This window comes from Culex pipiens, chromosome 1, assembly GCF_016801865.2.
Source record: "Culex pipiens pallens isolate TS chromosome 1, TS_CPP_V2, whole genome shotgun sequence".
Taxonomy (NCBI): Eukaryota; Metazoa; Arthropoda; class Insecta; order Diptera; family Culicidae; genus Culex; species Culex pipiens.
Genome location: NC_068937.1, coordinates 21,497,968 through 21,514,279, shown reverse-complemented (window position 1 = coordinate 21,514,279; position 16,312 = coordinate 21,497,968). Strand labels below are relative to the sequence as shown.

General features: G+C 28.1%; 1 protein-coding gene across 2 annotated transcripts in view; it reads right to left on the bottom strand.

The window, feature by feature from the left end:
- The window catches only part of LOC120420223 (uncharacterized), a 204,988-nt gene extending 191,555 nt beyond the window's left edge, over positions 1 to 13,433 (bottom strand). The window contains exons 1-2 of one of the 2 annotated variants that reach the window (XM_039583211.2): positions 12,832 to 13,433; positions 2,114 to 2,837 (exon numbers count right to left, since the gene is read on the bottom strand). The gene's annotated coding sequence lies outside the window, so the exon portion shown is untranslated. The remainder of the gene's footprint in view (positions 1 to 2,113; positions 2,838 to 12,831) is intronic. The other variant, XM_039583212.2, reaches the window with a different exon arrangement.
- Between the last annotated feature and the right edge of the window lie 2,879 nt (positions 13,434 to 16,312).

Below are 16,312 nucleotides of genomic sequence, written 5' to 3'. Positions count from 1 at the left end.
TTTTGGCGTTCACCATTCGTAACGCCATCTTCGCTTAAAAACCTGGATGTAAGTTTCAAAATAATTCACTTTTTTTATTTATTTTTTTATAGAATACTAAAATTTTCACAAAATACTGTAATTTTCGAAAATACTAAAATTTACATAATTTGTCAAACTAGTACCAAACGAAGCGAAATTTTGTAGGCATTTTCACTTTATAAGAGTTTTTTTTAAATACTCAAATATTCACAAAGCACCGATTTTTTTCTAAAATACTCAAATTTACATAATTTGCTAAATGAGTAACAGATGAAGCAAAATTGTGTACCCATTTTTAACTTTATCAGAGTTTTTTTGGTAAAATACTCAATTTTTTTACAAAATTTCGTTTTTTTCGAAAATACACATTTGTTATAATTTACAATATGGGTTTCAAACCAAGTGAAACGTCACATGTTTTTTTTTTTCATTTTATCGGAGTTTTTTTTATAAAATAATAAAACTTCCACAAAATACCATATTTATCGAAAGAACTGAAATGTTCTTGATTTGCCATATTGATACCAAACGATTTTCACTCCATTACAGTTATTTTTGTAAAAACTCAAAATTTCACAAAAATCAGTATTATCAGTATTTTCAAAAAAAACTCTAATAAATACTCAAATTTTCTAAAAATACCTTATTTTCGAAAATACTAAAAAAAATAAAATTCGCAATACAGATAGCAAACGAAGAGAAATTTTATATGCATTACAAATAATTTTAATTTAAAAAAACTAACATTTTAACAAATTACTATATTTTTCCCGTAACAATCAAATTTTCATAATTTGCAATATGGGTATTGGAGAAAGCGGGAAGTGGAATTTTGCTTGTTTTTTTTACCTACTATTTTTTTTGTAAAAAACATAAATTTTCACAAAATACCATACTAGTAAAATATCTTGTTTTTCATTAAAATTTGATTATTTCTGAAATAATATGGTATTTTGTGAAAATTGTTTTCAATTTTTGTGATATTCCACGCAAAAAGTTTTTTTTGCAATGAATTCACCTCTTTTGTGTATTTTCACTTGGATTAATGCTTGTATACAATTGTAAAATATAATTACAAAAAAAATATATTGAAAAAATCATTGTCATATTTTTTATTGTTGACCTTTCGTATGACCCTTAAACTATTCTAATTTGATTTAGAATGTTTAAATCAAAGATGGCGGCCAAAATGGCGATGATGAAATATTCATTATTTCCATTGTTTAATTTTACAGGCAATCAACCATTTATATTTGACTAAAATGAGGTCGCAGAACTCGAATTTGATGTTTAAAGTAAGAAAATAAAAAAAATACGAAAAAAATTTGTCGTGATTCGATTCTCCAAAGTCCCACACAAATCTTCGGATAATCGAAACTTCGGATATTCGAGGCTTCGGATAATCGAGTCTGGACTGTACATAAAACAAAGTTGACAAATTCGCTAAATTTTGATTTAAAATCACACCTATTTTTCTGACATAACTTTTTAAATTTCGGAAATGGGAGAAATATACCCATTTTAAGCCTAATAAGTGGTCGTGTATGAATGATGCTGGATAATCTGGAGTGTTCCTTGAAATTTACTAAAACCAAGTACACCAACGAGTAGAGCAACTTTTTGTGAACATTTCTGTGTATTTTCACTTTTACTAAAAATTGTTCTATTCCTTTTACAAGCATTTCAAACAAATATTTCCCAAATGTATTCTAATCAGACGATAATGCATTGGGCCACGCCCATTTTTCTATTTTCGGCTTAGTCCTTTTTTCTTCCAGCGCTCTTTTGGGTGTTTTTTTCATTCAATCCCATAAGGGCTGTCAATTTAAGAAAGTTTTTTTTAGCTAATGTTTGAGTAAATTCGAGTTTGACCAAATCTGGCAGTGTAGCCAGCGTTATTCCATCTTAAATTCCAATCTATGTCCAAATGATGGTCCTTTCTACACCCGTACTAAGCACCCAATTCCATCGCCAATAATTAAATCCGGACAGCCTGTCCCATGGCCAGCTCGGAACCGCACAGCCGCTAACCCTTTCCCACCCTTCGGTGAAAACTTTCACATGACTCGTTCCAATTTTCATTTTCACTTACCAGGCCGTTTGTCGCCGTTTGTCCTGTCCAGAATCCAAAACCCCCACGCTTTAGTTGTCGTTGAGGTTATGTCCGCCGCCAACCCATCCTACGATAGCAGCCAGTCTGGTGAAATTCAATTCCATTTGCTGCCGTTGAACCCCTTTCGAAATTCACAAACACACATACGCCCTTTTGAGCCCGGCACGGTCACATTGGCCCTTTCGAAAGGTCGTCGGCGAATAAAAAAAAACTGACAGACGACCGGCGCGCACCCTATTGGGAAATTAATTATTCAATTTGCACACAACACGATTCTTCTTCCGTTTTGAAAAGGGGGTTCTTCCTGGTATTTGCTCACACACACTCGCACAAAAACACGTGCAATTTTAATGGAAAACGATTACTTCGTGTCACCGCCGCAACGCCGCCGCCGCACTTTTGAGCAAAATGCACAATACTTTTGTGCGCGGCGGAATTCGCAACACAGTAGGCGAATTAATGGCTGGGTGTAAATTTTCGCATAATCCGACCGGAAAACAATAACAGTGCAAACGATAGTGGCGCACTCTTGTGGTTTACCCGTTTTGCGATTGTTTGTTTGTTTTTTTCCGCGCACACTATTTGCAAATATTATTGGCCCCTATTTGAACGCAGAACCAGAGGGCTTCCAGAGTGTTCCGGCCAAATGGACACGTGGCTTATCAGTTTTGCACGCACGCACGCACCGTTCGTGATTGATGACCTGTTGGGGGGAGAGGTGGCAAAAATGAATAAAAAATATGCATTATTTACTTTTGTCAAGAATGTGAAATTGTGCGGGGAAGCAACTCTGGGCGCACTGCTGTCAAATGTGCACGATAAAGTAAATTTAGCTTTTTTTAACCGAAAAACAACTCAATTTTGAGTGCCTCAGATTTGTCACCGCAAATGCCATCTCAGGACCCGAAATACAGCCATCATCGGCGATCAATCACTTTGATATGCTTTTGTTCGGCTTTGTTGTGGTGGCGCTTCGCTCTGTCTGACAGCTGACAACACAAAAGTGGCCCTCTGTCGCTAATGGAGGCCCGCCTTTTACACCGGATACCGGAAATGGAATTGAAAGGGAATCGAACAACAATGGTTTGAGTGAGTTTTGCTGTTTAGTGGCGCGGAATACGCAGGGTAATCGATAATGTTGAAGGAAAATTTAATATGTTTTTCAATCTGAAAGGTTTAACTGCAATTGGGTCCTGAAATGAAGCTTAGATTGCTGATATTATTGTTTCCAGCAATATAGCTTATTTTTCTGAGTACAATGACCCTTTGTACGACCACAAAGAGTTTAAAATGGATTTTTAAATCAATATTGAAAAATTAACCTCGCGATCCTTCTTGACAGGAAAGCTCCTACTTGACAGTTCGTTCCAAGGGGACCATAGCTGATCCATCGAAAAAATGTTGTCTTGCAAAAAAAAAAAATTGCTTTAAAATGAAAAAAAGTGATCAGAAATGGTTTTTAATCGTGTTTTTTACCGTTGTACATAAAAATTGACTTAGGGCTTTAGTACCCAATTGCGTTTCTATATTCTTGAACATCACAGAATTTCTTAATTGAGTCCTAAAATGAAGCTTAGATTGCTGATATTATTGTTTACAGCGATAAAGCTTATTTTTCTGAGTACAATGACCCTTTGTACGAGCACAAAGAGTTTAAAATGGATTTTTAAATCAATTTTGAAAAATTAACCTCGCGGTCCTTCTTGACAGAAAAGCTCCTACTTGACAGCTCGTTCCAAGGGGACCATAGTTGATCCATCGAAAAAATGTTGCCTTGTCAAAAAAAAATTTTGCATTAAAATGAAAAAAAGTGATCAGAAATGGTTTTTAATCGTGTTTTTTACCGTTGTACATAAAAATTGACATAGGGCTTTAGTACCCAATTTTCCAACTATTTTGAGTCATTAAAAAAAAAGCTCAAAAATGCATCTTTCTTCGTCAGCGTGTACGTTTTGCTCCCATGGTAAACAAACAAATGAGCAACTCTCTACGAAATCGGCCGATTTCGACCATTTTTATTTTTTGTATTTTTTGATTTGACTCAAACTTTGTGGGGGCCTTCCCTATGACCAAATAAGCTATTTTGCGTCATTGGTTCACCCGTACAAGTCTCCATACAATTTTGGCAGCTGTCCATACAAAAATGGTATGTAAATATTCAAACAGCTGTAACTTTTGAGTGAATTTTCTGATCAATTTGGTGTCTTCGGCAAAGTTGTAGGTATTGTTGAGGACTTTTGAGAAAAAAATAGGTACACGGAAAAAAAAAATTGCAGATTTTTTTATCAACTTTTTTTTCATAAAAACTCAATTTCCCAAAATACGTATTTTTTGATTTTCGAGATTTTTTGATATGTTTTAGGGGACAAAAATCCGCAACTTTTGAGCCATAGAGAAACATGGTCAAAAAATCTGCCGCCGAGTTATGAATTTTTGGAAAAATAGTGATTTTTGGAAAAAATCGAAGTTTCATGCAAAAACAAGTTTGACATTATTTTTTAATGCAAAATTGAATTTGCAATCGAAAAGTACTTTACAGATTTTTTGATTAAGGGCTCCGTTTTCAAGATATAGCCACCGAAAGTTTGATTTTAGCGAAATATTTGCAGTTTTTCGATTTTTAAAAATAGTGACCATGAGTGACCATTTCTAAAAATATTTTTTTTGAAAAGTTCAGAAAATTTGCTATAAAATTGTCCAAGAGACATTGAAGACTGGACCTCTGGTTGCTGAGATACAGCAACCTTAAAGAAAAAGAAACTGGAAAATTGAAGTTTATTTTATCTCACCAAAACAACCCTCCATTTTCTAACGTCGATATCTCAGCAATTAATGGTCAGATTTTCAATGTTAATACATGAAACATTCGTGAAATTTTCCGATCTTTTCAAAAAAAAATATTTTAAAAATTTTTAAATCGAGACTAGCATTTTAAATGGGCGTAATATTCAATATTTGGCCCTCTTAAAATGTTAGTCTCGATTTAAAAAATTTCAAAATATTTTTTTTGAAAAGATCGGAAAATTTCACGAATGTTTCATGTATCAACATTGAAAATCGAACCATTAATTGCTGAGATATCGTCATTAGAAAATGGTGGGCTGTTTGGGTGAGACTTAGAAAACTTCAATTTTCGTGTTTCTTTTTCTTTAAGTCGCTGTATCTCAGCAACCAGAGGTCCAATCTTCAATGTCTCTTAGACAAATTTATAGCAAATATTCTGAACTTTTCAAAAAAAAATATTTTTAGAAATGGTCACTCATGGTTACTATTTAAAAAAATCGAAAAACTGCAAATATTTCGCTAAAATCAAACTTTCGGTGGCTTTATCTTGTAAACGGAGCCCTTAATCAAAAAATCTGTAAAGTACTTTTCGATTGCAAATTCAATTTTGCATTAAAAAATAATGTCAAACTTGTTTTTGCATGAAACTTCGATTTTTTCCAAAAATCACTATTTTTTCAAAAATTCATAACTCGGCGGCAGATTTTTTGACCATGTTTCTCTATGGCTCAAAAGTTGCGGATTTTTGTCCCCTAAAACATATCAAAAAATCTCGAAAATCAAAAAATACGTATTTTGGGAAATTGAGTTTTAGTGAAAAAAAGTTGATAAAAAAATCTGCAAATTTTTTTTTCCGTGTACCTATTTTTTTCTCAAAAGTCCTCAACAATACCTACAACTTTGCCGAAGACACCAAATTGATCAGAAAATTCACTCAAAAGTTACAGCTGTTTGAATATTTACATACCATTTTTGTATGGACAGCTGCCAAAATTGTATGGAGACTTGTATGGGTGAACCAATGACACAAAATAGCATATTTGGTCATAGGGAAGGCCCCCACAAAGTTTGAGCCAAATCAAAAAATACAAATAAAATCCATTTCCGGTTTTGGTAGAGAATTGCTCAAATGTCACTTTTTCGAAACTTCGCTTCCAACTCTACGAAAGGTGATTTCTAGTTAAATCATGTCCCATGTACAAAATATTGTTTTTTTTTTTCTTATGGGGTTGTGGGAATAACAGTGAGTGCGTTTCAACACTTTGTTTTTAAGTAAAAAATTACTAAATTAAAATCGAAAAACATGGGATGAACCGGGCCAACAGTGTGTGTGTGTGTGTTATTGTTGAAAATGTAGAAAGTAGAATTTTTTAAATCAAGAAAGAAAAACTAATTACATGATAATGTTAGATGCTCTGGCTACACTGCCATGAAACGTTGGTACTTGCGGGAAGTTTGTTAAAAAAAATAATTCTGGACTTCTGATAGTGCCGTCAACCAAAATATCATCGGCAAGGCATTCCATAAATCTTTTCGATAAAAAAATAAAGTTTGATTATCCGGCAGCACTGCTCTCAGATATCATTTCTTGAGTAACGTACATCGAACGCTTCAATCCCGGATGTTTAAATTTCGTTGAACATAACTTTCTGAGCTTTGTTGGGTATGTATTTGAAAAACACAGTTTAGTGATTTGGCAACACTGCCAGCAAAATTAAGTAAAATTTTGAAAAAATATGAAATAAGCCAAAGTAAAATTTAAAAAAATTAAAGAATTGATTTTTAATTTTAATAAATTCAACAAAGACAAACAAAGACTTTCGTGACATTCATGAAATTTACCAAATTTAAGATACGTGAAAATCAAAACAAATATGATTGCTGAAAATTTTCGAGTATTCACCAAAAATTTCAAATATTTCAAAAAAATTAAGAAATTCAACGAAGTTAATAAAAAAGTTTGAAAATCACAAGATTCAAGAAGAAAACCCAACATAAAAATCACGAACTCCTTCAAAATTTTAGGATTGCCCGAATGGTTTATTGATCCAAGAGAATATTAGAAATTCAAGAACTTAAAAATTTCGAAAAAAAATAACAAATTAAAAAAAAACTAACAGAAATTAATAAAATTCAGCAATTTTTTTAAAATGATGGAAATTATTTAAATTTAAAAAATTGACCAAATTTAAGAAAAGTCATTGCAAATATTGTTTTGCTCTGTTTAAAAATTTAAATGAATTTGAATTGAAGAAAATGACGATAGTTAAGAAATAAAAAAATACATATTCCTCAAGAAATTTACGATAAAATAACGAAACTCAATAAATTGAAAAGTAATACAAATTCAAAACAAATTTAAGCAAAGCAAAAAATTCTGAAAATTTATTGAACTCAAGAAATTTGAGAAATTCAAACAGTTCCAGCAAGTCTTGAAATTTAAAAATTGGAGAAAAATTATAAAAAAATCAAAAAGATCAAGAAATCAGCTTAATGTTTTTAATATTTATTTAATCCACAAAACAAAATTTAACAATAACAAATTAAAAAAATAACTAGAAACTCAAAAAACTAGAATTCAAAAACTTGATAAGAAATTTGGCAGATAAAAAACGGAAATTGAAAAATTTCGAAGATTCGAAAAAAATATCAAATTTAAAAATTAAAGGAAACAAGAAATTAAAAATAAACTAAGAAATATCAAATTCAGAAAATTCTTGTCATTCTAAAAATTCTAAAATTTGAGAAATTTGATCAATTGAGGTAATTTATAAAATTGAAAGAATCTAGAAATTCAAGCAATTAATAAGAACTCTAAAAATTCGACAAAATCTAGAAAACAAACATTTTTTCAAAATAAGAATTTGATGACAATCTAAAAATTCGACAAAATCTAGAAAACAAACATTTTTTCAAAATAAGAATTTGATGACAATCTAAGAATAACAAGTTCCAAAATTTTTAATTAATATACAAAACACTTAATATTGAATCAAATGAAAATAGTTGAGATATACAAGAAATTTGAATATTTTACAAGATCAGAAAAATCAGATATCCAAGAATAAAATTTGAAGGATTTTAAAATCTTTAGAAATACAAAAAAAACATGATATTCAAGAAATTAAAAAAGAGGAAATTCAACCAAATTTAAAAATATACATAAATTTCTAGAAGATGAACAGAAAACTTGGAAAATTTCAGAAATTCAATAATATTAAGAAATTTGCGAAACTAAAAAAAAATAAGAAATTCAAAAAACTTTTAAAATCCTAAAAATTGCGAAATTTTAGAAATTTGAGAAAATCTTCAATTGGGTACTAAAGCCCTATGTAAATTTTTATGTACAACGGTAAAAAAACACGATTAAAAACCATTTCTGATCACTTTTTTTCATTTAAATGCAATTTTTTTTTGACAAGACAACATTTTTTCGATGGATCAACTCTGGTCCCCTTGGAACGAGCTGTCAAGTAGGAGCATTTCTGTCAAGAAGGACCGCGAGGTTAATTTTTCAAAATTGATTTAAAAATCCATTTCAAACTCTATGTGGTCGTACAAAGGGTCATTGTACTCAGAAAAATAAGCTTTATCGCTGTAAACAATAATATCAGCAATCAAAGCTTCATTTTAGGACCCAATTTATAGAAATTTAAAGAATTTAAGAAAAAAATGGAAATATCAAAAATATTGAAGAAAAATAAAAGAAATTAGAAATTCTGAAAAAAAAAATCTGAATTGAGAAACTCGACTTAAGAATTTTGGAAAAATTAAGGAATCAAGAAACTGAAGAAATTGGCAGAACTCAAGAAAGTACCATAAAATTCAAAAAAAAATATTGATACAAAAAAATCTCAAAAGGTTACAGAAAATCGAAAAATTAAGAAATTTAGGATCCAACATATTTAAAAACTAAAAAAACTAAAAAAACTAAAATTTAAAAACTTAAGAAATTTGAGAAGTTTTGTAACCTCAGAAATTTGAAAAATTCTTCAAGGAAACAGCATAAAATTCAAACAATTTTAGAAACTTAATATACTTTATTTATAAAAAAAATATAAAAAAACAGGCATTCTAAAAATTCAAAAGAAATAATTCAAAATATTGGAAAATTCAAATCTCATTTTTTGACAAATTCAAGAAGTTCCAGTAATTCTATAAATTCAAAAATTTTAGAAATTCGACTTTTAAACATTTGTAAAATGAAAAGAATCAAAAAATTCAAGAAATAGAAAAAAATCATGAAATTTAAAACGTAGCATAGAATTCAAAAGAAATCTTAATAACAAAATTCTTCAAAATTTAAAGAAAATCGAAAAATTGAGAAATTTAAAACATCTAACAAATTTTATAAATTCCAAAAAAAATCAAGAAATTTAAAAAAATACTACGAATTGTGAGAAATTTGGTAAATCCAGAAATGTAACAAATTCTTCAAAGAAACAGCATAAAATATTAAAAAAAAATCTGAAACGTTATAAAAAAATAAAGAAAAAAAACGAATTTATTTTAAAAAATTTTAAGAATAAATTCAAATATTGTGAAATATGACAATTTTGAAAATTTAAAACAAAACAATGGTTTTTATTCAAGATGTTCCAGTAGTTCTAAAAATTAAAAAAAAATAAGAAATTCGACTTCGGACCCGAATGACTCTTGAGTTAAGTGGTCCTTAAACGCAAATAAATAAATAAATAAAAATTCGACTTTAAAATTTTTGTAAAATAGGATTCAAGAAACTTTAAAAATTGACAAAACTCGAAAATTTTTACTAATTTTAGGAATCAATTAAAAAGCATAAAAATTAAAAAGCAGTATCAAATTCTAAAGAATATTAATAATGAAAACTAAAGAAATTGGCAGAACTCAAGAAAGTACCATAAAATTCAAAAAAAAATATTGATACAAAAAAATCTCAAAAGGTTACAGAAAATCGAAAAATTAAGAAATTTAGAATCCAACATATTTAAAAACAAAAAAAAACTAAAATTTAAAAACTTCAGAAATTTGAAAAATTCTTCAAGGAAACAGCATTAAATTCAAAGAATTTTAGAAACTTAATATACTTTATTTATAAAAAAATATAAAAAACAGGCATTCTAAAAATTCAAAAGAAATAATTCAAAATATTGGAAAATTCATATCTCATTTTTTGACACATTCAAGAAGTTCCAGTAATTCTATAAATTCAAAAATTTTAAAAATTCGACTTTTAAACATTTGTAAAATTAAAAGAATCAAAAAATTCAAGAAATAGAAAAAAATCATGAAATTTAAAAAGTAGCATAGAATTCAAAAGAAATCTTAATAACAAAATTCTTCAAAATTTAAAGAAAATCGAAAAATTGAGAAATTTAAAACATCTAACAAATTTTATAAATTCCAAAAAAAATCAAGAAATTTAAAAAAATACTACGAAATGTGAGAAATTTGGTAAATCCAGAAATGTAACAAATTCTTCAAAGAAACAGCATAAAATATTAAAAAAAATCTGAAACGTTATAAAAAAATAAAGAAATAAAACGAATTTATTTTAAAAAAATTAAAGAATGAATTCAAATATTGTGAAATATGACAATTTTGAAAATTTAAAACAAAACAATGTTTTTTATTCAAGATGTTCCAGTAGTTCTAAAAATTTAAAAAAATAAGAAATTCGACTTTAAAATTTTTGTAAAATAGGATTCAAGAAACTTTAAAAATTGACAAAACTCGAAAATTTTTACTAATTTTAGGAATCAATTAAAAAGCATAAAAATTAAAAAGCAGTATAAAATTCTAAAGAATATTAATAATGAAAATTCTCAAAAAGAAAATCGAAAATAAAAAATTTCAAAATCCAACAAATTTAAAAAATAAAAAAATCAAGAAATAAAAAAAATAAATTTGAAAAAGTCTTTTATTTTTAGAATAAAGAGAAATTTAAAAATTGCATATATTTTTATCACAGTATTATGAAAATTTATTTAATACACGAAATTAAAGAATTAATTAAACTCTAAAAACTCCCTAAGGTTTTTTAATTTATCTTAAAAATCGTAATAAATTTAAGAAAACAAAATTATTCATGAAAATTAAAAAAAAATCTTAATTCTAAAAGTAAGAAATTCTAAAATTAATTGAGTTTTAAAAAATTTCAAAAATTTAATAAATTAATGTGGAAGATGGTGACTTTTGGGGCAATTACTGTCAATGATGGTTCTGAATTCAGGGTCCAGAAATAGCAAATTGAAATAAAGAAAAATAATCACCACATGTAAAATGCTTCTACAAACAACTCAAAGAAACCCATCTTTTGATTGAAACATCCTAAATCAAGATTTGAATGTAGTTCTAAAACAAACATGGCCGCCAAATGACCGATCGAGAATGATGTCTTCCAGAGCCTTAAGCAGAATCCCAAATAAATCAAAAATAATAAAAAAAGAAAATTTAAAAATTCACGATTTCGGTAAAATGGCAGAAATTACAGTAATTGAGAAAATCATTAAAGTATTAAAAACAGGAATCAAAAGAAAACAGAAATGAATGAAATAAAATAGTAGTTTATGCAACAAGTTGCAAAAAGAGGATTTTTTCAGCACGAGTCGTACATTTATCCAACGAGGTTCACCGAGTTGGATAAATACGACGAGTGCTGAAAAAATCAAGTTTTGCAACGAGTTTCATACAACATTTTTTGCAATTCCGAAAAACACCCATTGAGTGAAATTTTAAGTCAAATTTTCATGTATTTTGTCAATAAATCGTTTAAATCAAAAAAATGTTGAAAAGTGTTACTTTTCGAAACAAGTGCTGAAAAGTTTAACTTTTCAGCACCCATTTCAGTGCTGAAAAGTTGAACTTTTCAGCATTTATTTTGAAAAGTGTTGCTATTCGATTCTGTTTTTTTGGTACAGAAAAGTAGGCTATTTTGTCGTTCAAGAATGACAGGAAAAGTAAGTAGTTTCACGACGGAATTGCAAAAATATACTTTTTGCAATTCCGTCGTGAAACTACTAACTTTTCCTGTCATTCTTGAACGACGAAATAGCCTACTTTTCTGTACCAAAAATAACAGAATCGACACTTTTCAAAATAAATGCTGAAAAGATGAACTTTTCAGCACTTGTTTCGAAAAGTAACACTTTTCAACATTTTTTGATTTAAAACGATTTATTGACAAAATACATGACAATTTGACTTAAAATTTCACTCAGTGTGTATTTTTCGGAATTGCAAAAAATGTTGTATGAAACTCGTTGCAAAAAGAGGATTTTTTCAGCACTCTTCGTATTTATCCAACTCGGTGAACCTCGTTGGATAAATGTACGACTCGTGCTGAAAAAATCCTCTTTTTGCAACATGTTGCATAAACTACTATTAAAAACCATGAATTCAAATTTCAAAAATAAAATCTAATTTCAATATTAAAACAGAAAAGTTTTAAGAAATTCTATTCAATTTAAGATAAAGACAAACTTTCTCCTTAAAACCATCTTTAGCTGTATTAGCAGCTTGCACAATCATCATCCAAAGTACATCCTCCGAACACAAGAGTGCCGAGTTGGCAAATCTCAAGCGTAATTCAAGTGAAGGAGAGGTGGGTTGGGAAAACCCATCAGGACTCATTGTTCCCTGCCGAACAATTACAAGACACCAAATCTCTCCACATTCAAATGGTAGGTATGAGTTAACAATGATTCCTCTCTCTCTCTGCTCTGTCTCTCCTTGAGAACCGACAAGTATCTGGGACAAGTAGATCCACTTCCTGGAAGCTAATAATTCAACTTGATTCAGCTTTTCTTGTCTTGCCGAAAACGGTGCCGTAATATTCGATGAGGGCTTACAAAGTTTTGTCAAACGTCAAATTTCAAGAAAAACAAAGTAAATAAACGTAATAGGCTTTCCAGCAATAACAAATCTCAACTTACCAAACTCCCACGTGGCCTGTGCACCCCTTTCTTTTAAGGGCCAGCAGCGCCACCACCGTCGTCGCACTTCCCAAATGAAATTAGTTGTAATCCTCTTTGAGTGACTTTGAGCAACGTCGTCGTCGTCAAAAGAAGCGAAAACATCGCGCTATCACACACGTTTCTTTTTTGCGCACAAGAAAACAACACTTTTTCCTTTCTTTTCCTCAATTTTCGTTTGCAGAAGGGTTACGATTTTCCTTTATTTTAAAAATTGCTCCATAGATGGCGCTGCAGTGCGCCGTGCGCCTAAATGTATGCAGCGGGGCCATTTGTCAACACCTTAAGCTCCTGCAGGTATGCAACAGGCTGTTGTTTTCGGCAAAAAATTATCACTACCCAAACAACAAAAACAGAAAAAAACACGAAGAATGACACCCTAATTAGTATCCACCAAATCGAGGCAGGCCGTCGCAGTCCGAGACGCTTCCCACGCCAACTTTGTTCTATTTTTTGCCCGCGTCAAACTGATAACCGAACCGGTAATGAATCCATTTTGAAGAGAGAGAGAGAAAAAAAACAATTCACCGATATTTGCCCCCCACCTCTCCCCTTTTCCCGTCACTGTTCCGTCCACAAAGCACACACGCACTTAACCATTCAAAAAAAGTTCAGAAAAAAGCTTCTCAGCCAGACCAAAAAAGCGTTCCCGCGAGCGTTCCGAGATTTACTAGATCCGATTCCGAGCAGCGCCACCGACAGACTGGCCCGAACCGTGGCCACTCGGGTCAGTTTTATTTGGCCACCCCACATGGGTGCTTATCACCTCGTTGTCGACGGAACGGAACCGACGAAAGCTCCGACGACGCGGTAAGCTTTCGTCGTGGCGCATGCGCCGCGATTGCGGCAACCTGAGGAATGTTTGGTTTGTGAGGAGGATTTTAAATTTTATTTTGTTCTTTAACTTTTATATTTCGAATTCCTTTTAATTTTTTTTCTTAATTTTATATTTTTTTTAATTTTGTATTTTATTTATTTATATTTTTTCTTAATTCAATATATTTTTTAATTTGTAAAAAAAACTGTGCTTCTAAGTTTTGTAAACATTTCTACATCTTCTAAGTTTTCGAAATTTTCTAAAAAAAATAAAATTTCTAATTTTTTGCAATTTTTTAAAAAAAATAATTTTTCTGAGGCTTTTTTTTTTATTTATAATTTTGTATTTCTTAAATAATTAGAAAATATAAATCAAGCCTAAATTTTATTTATTTTCTTTTTTTAATTTTCCAATTTTATTTAAATTCATCTTAATTTTTTTTAGATTTTATATTTATATTTAAATTTCGTATTTTTTTATTTTTTTTTATTTGCCAGATTTTCAATTCATTGGATTTTTTAATTTTATACGCTGTTTAAATTTTTTAAGAATCTCAAAATTTTCTACTATTTTAATATTTTTAAAAATTTTAAATTTTCTATTTTAATAATTTTTAAACTGTTTAAGTTATTCAATTTGCTTTAATTTTCTTAATTATTTAAGTTTTTTTAAATATGTAGATTTGCCATGTTTTCAAAATTTTCTTTTCTGGTTATATTTTAAATTAATTCCAATTTCTATAAAATTTAAAATATTATATAATATAATTTACTTGATTTTTTTTATTTTTCTGAAGTTTTAAATTTATTAAAAATTTTATTTTTTTTAATTCTTATGCATAAATTTCAAAAAATAAATCAAGCTACATTTTTTATTTTTTTCAATAGGTCTTATTAACATATAAAGAACATTAGCTTATAATAACTTAAAAAAAAACTCTAGAATTTTCCATTTTATTTTTTTTAGTTTCCATCTTTTATTTAATTAAATTTATTGAATTTTATATTATATTTTTTTTATTGATTTTATATTTTTAAAGGATTGAAAATTTCGTGTTTTTTTTATTTTCTGAATTTACTATATTTTCAATTTATTCGATTTTTTTTGTTTTAACTGTTTAAATTTTTACGATTCTCTAAATTTACTACTTTTCTTGCATTTTTTTAAAATATTTATGTTTTTTCAAGTTTTCAAAATTCAGCTGTTGAATTTTTTAAATTATTTAAGTTCTTCGAACTATGTAGATGTGCCATGAATTCAAAATTTTCTTTTCTGGTTCTTCAAAATTTAAACTAAATATAAAACATTTCTCTAAAGTTTTTAAATTTCAAGAATTTTTATTTTTTTTATTTATAGTAAAATTTGTTTTATATTTTTAAAAAATTGTAATTTTTTTTCAAAATTTGCTACACTTAATTTTTTTTTGATATTTTTAAATTTTTTAGCTGTTTTTTTAGATTTTCTAAAATTTTAAACTTTTCTACATTTTCCAAATTTTCTATTTATTTATTAATTTTCTGAACTGTTTAAATTATTTAATTTGTTTCAATTTTTCAAATTATTCAAGTTTTTTTGAACTATGTAAATTCACAATATTTTCAAAATTTTCCTTCTTGGTTTTATTTCATTTTTTTATTTTCAATTACTAAAAAAATCAAAATATTATTTACTGAGATTCAAATACAATTTTACAGTGAGAAACGAGGATGAAAACTAATTTTATGAATTTAAAAGCCTTTTTTTGAGAAAATCTTTTGTTTTCAATTTTCTAAATTTGCATAATTTAATTAATTATTATTATTTAAATTTTTTTATTTTCCTAATTTTCAAAATTTTTGTAGTTTTTTAGAATTTCAATTAATTTGCTCTTTAATTAGTAGCTTTTGAAATGTCCTTATTATATAAAATTACGAAAAAATTATGATTTTCGAAATTATATCCATTTTTTCAATTTAAAAAAATGTTTCTAAAATTTGTTTATTTCCCTAATTTGATTAATTTTCATTTTAATTTAATAATTTGCATAATTTTTCAGCTAATTTATTTTTCTATTTTTCTAAATTTATTTTTAAATGCCTCTCCTTCTCTTTCCCTCTATTTAAATCGGCCGCAGCTTTATTTTTTTTTAGCTTTTAAAATTTTCTTGTTTTTAAAAATTTTGTAGTTTTTAAAAATCCTTAATTTCTTTATTTTTTTATTTGCTTCATTTTCTTTATTTGTTTAGTTGTAATTATCTTATTTTCTTATTTTTACTTATTTTCTCTATTTGCTTTATTTTTTATAATTCTTTATTTTCTAATTTTTTTCAATTTTCTGCTTTTTCTTTTATTTTCTTTATTGCCCTGGGTATTTTGACCTTTATTTAACACCCTAGAAGAGCCGACAAGCATTTTTTTGAAAATTCTTAATTTCCTTTTTTTATTGTTGGATTTTTCAAAATCTTACAATCTATTATTTCTTTTATTTAATTTTTTTAAAGTTTTATATAAATTTTTATGTACACGGTAAAAAACACGATTAAAAACCATTGATCACTTGATTACTATTTTTCATTTGAACGCAAAAAAAAAAATAATAAATTGACAAGATAACATTTTACGATGGATCCCCAGTGTCAAGTAGGAT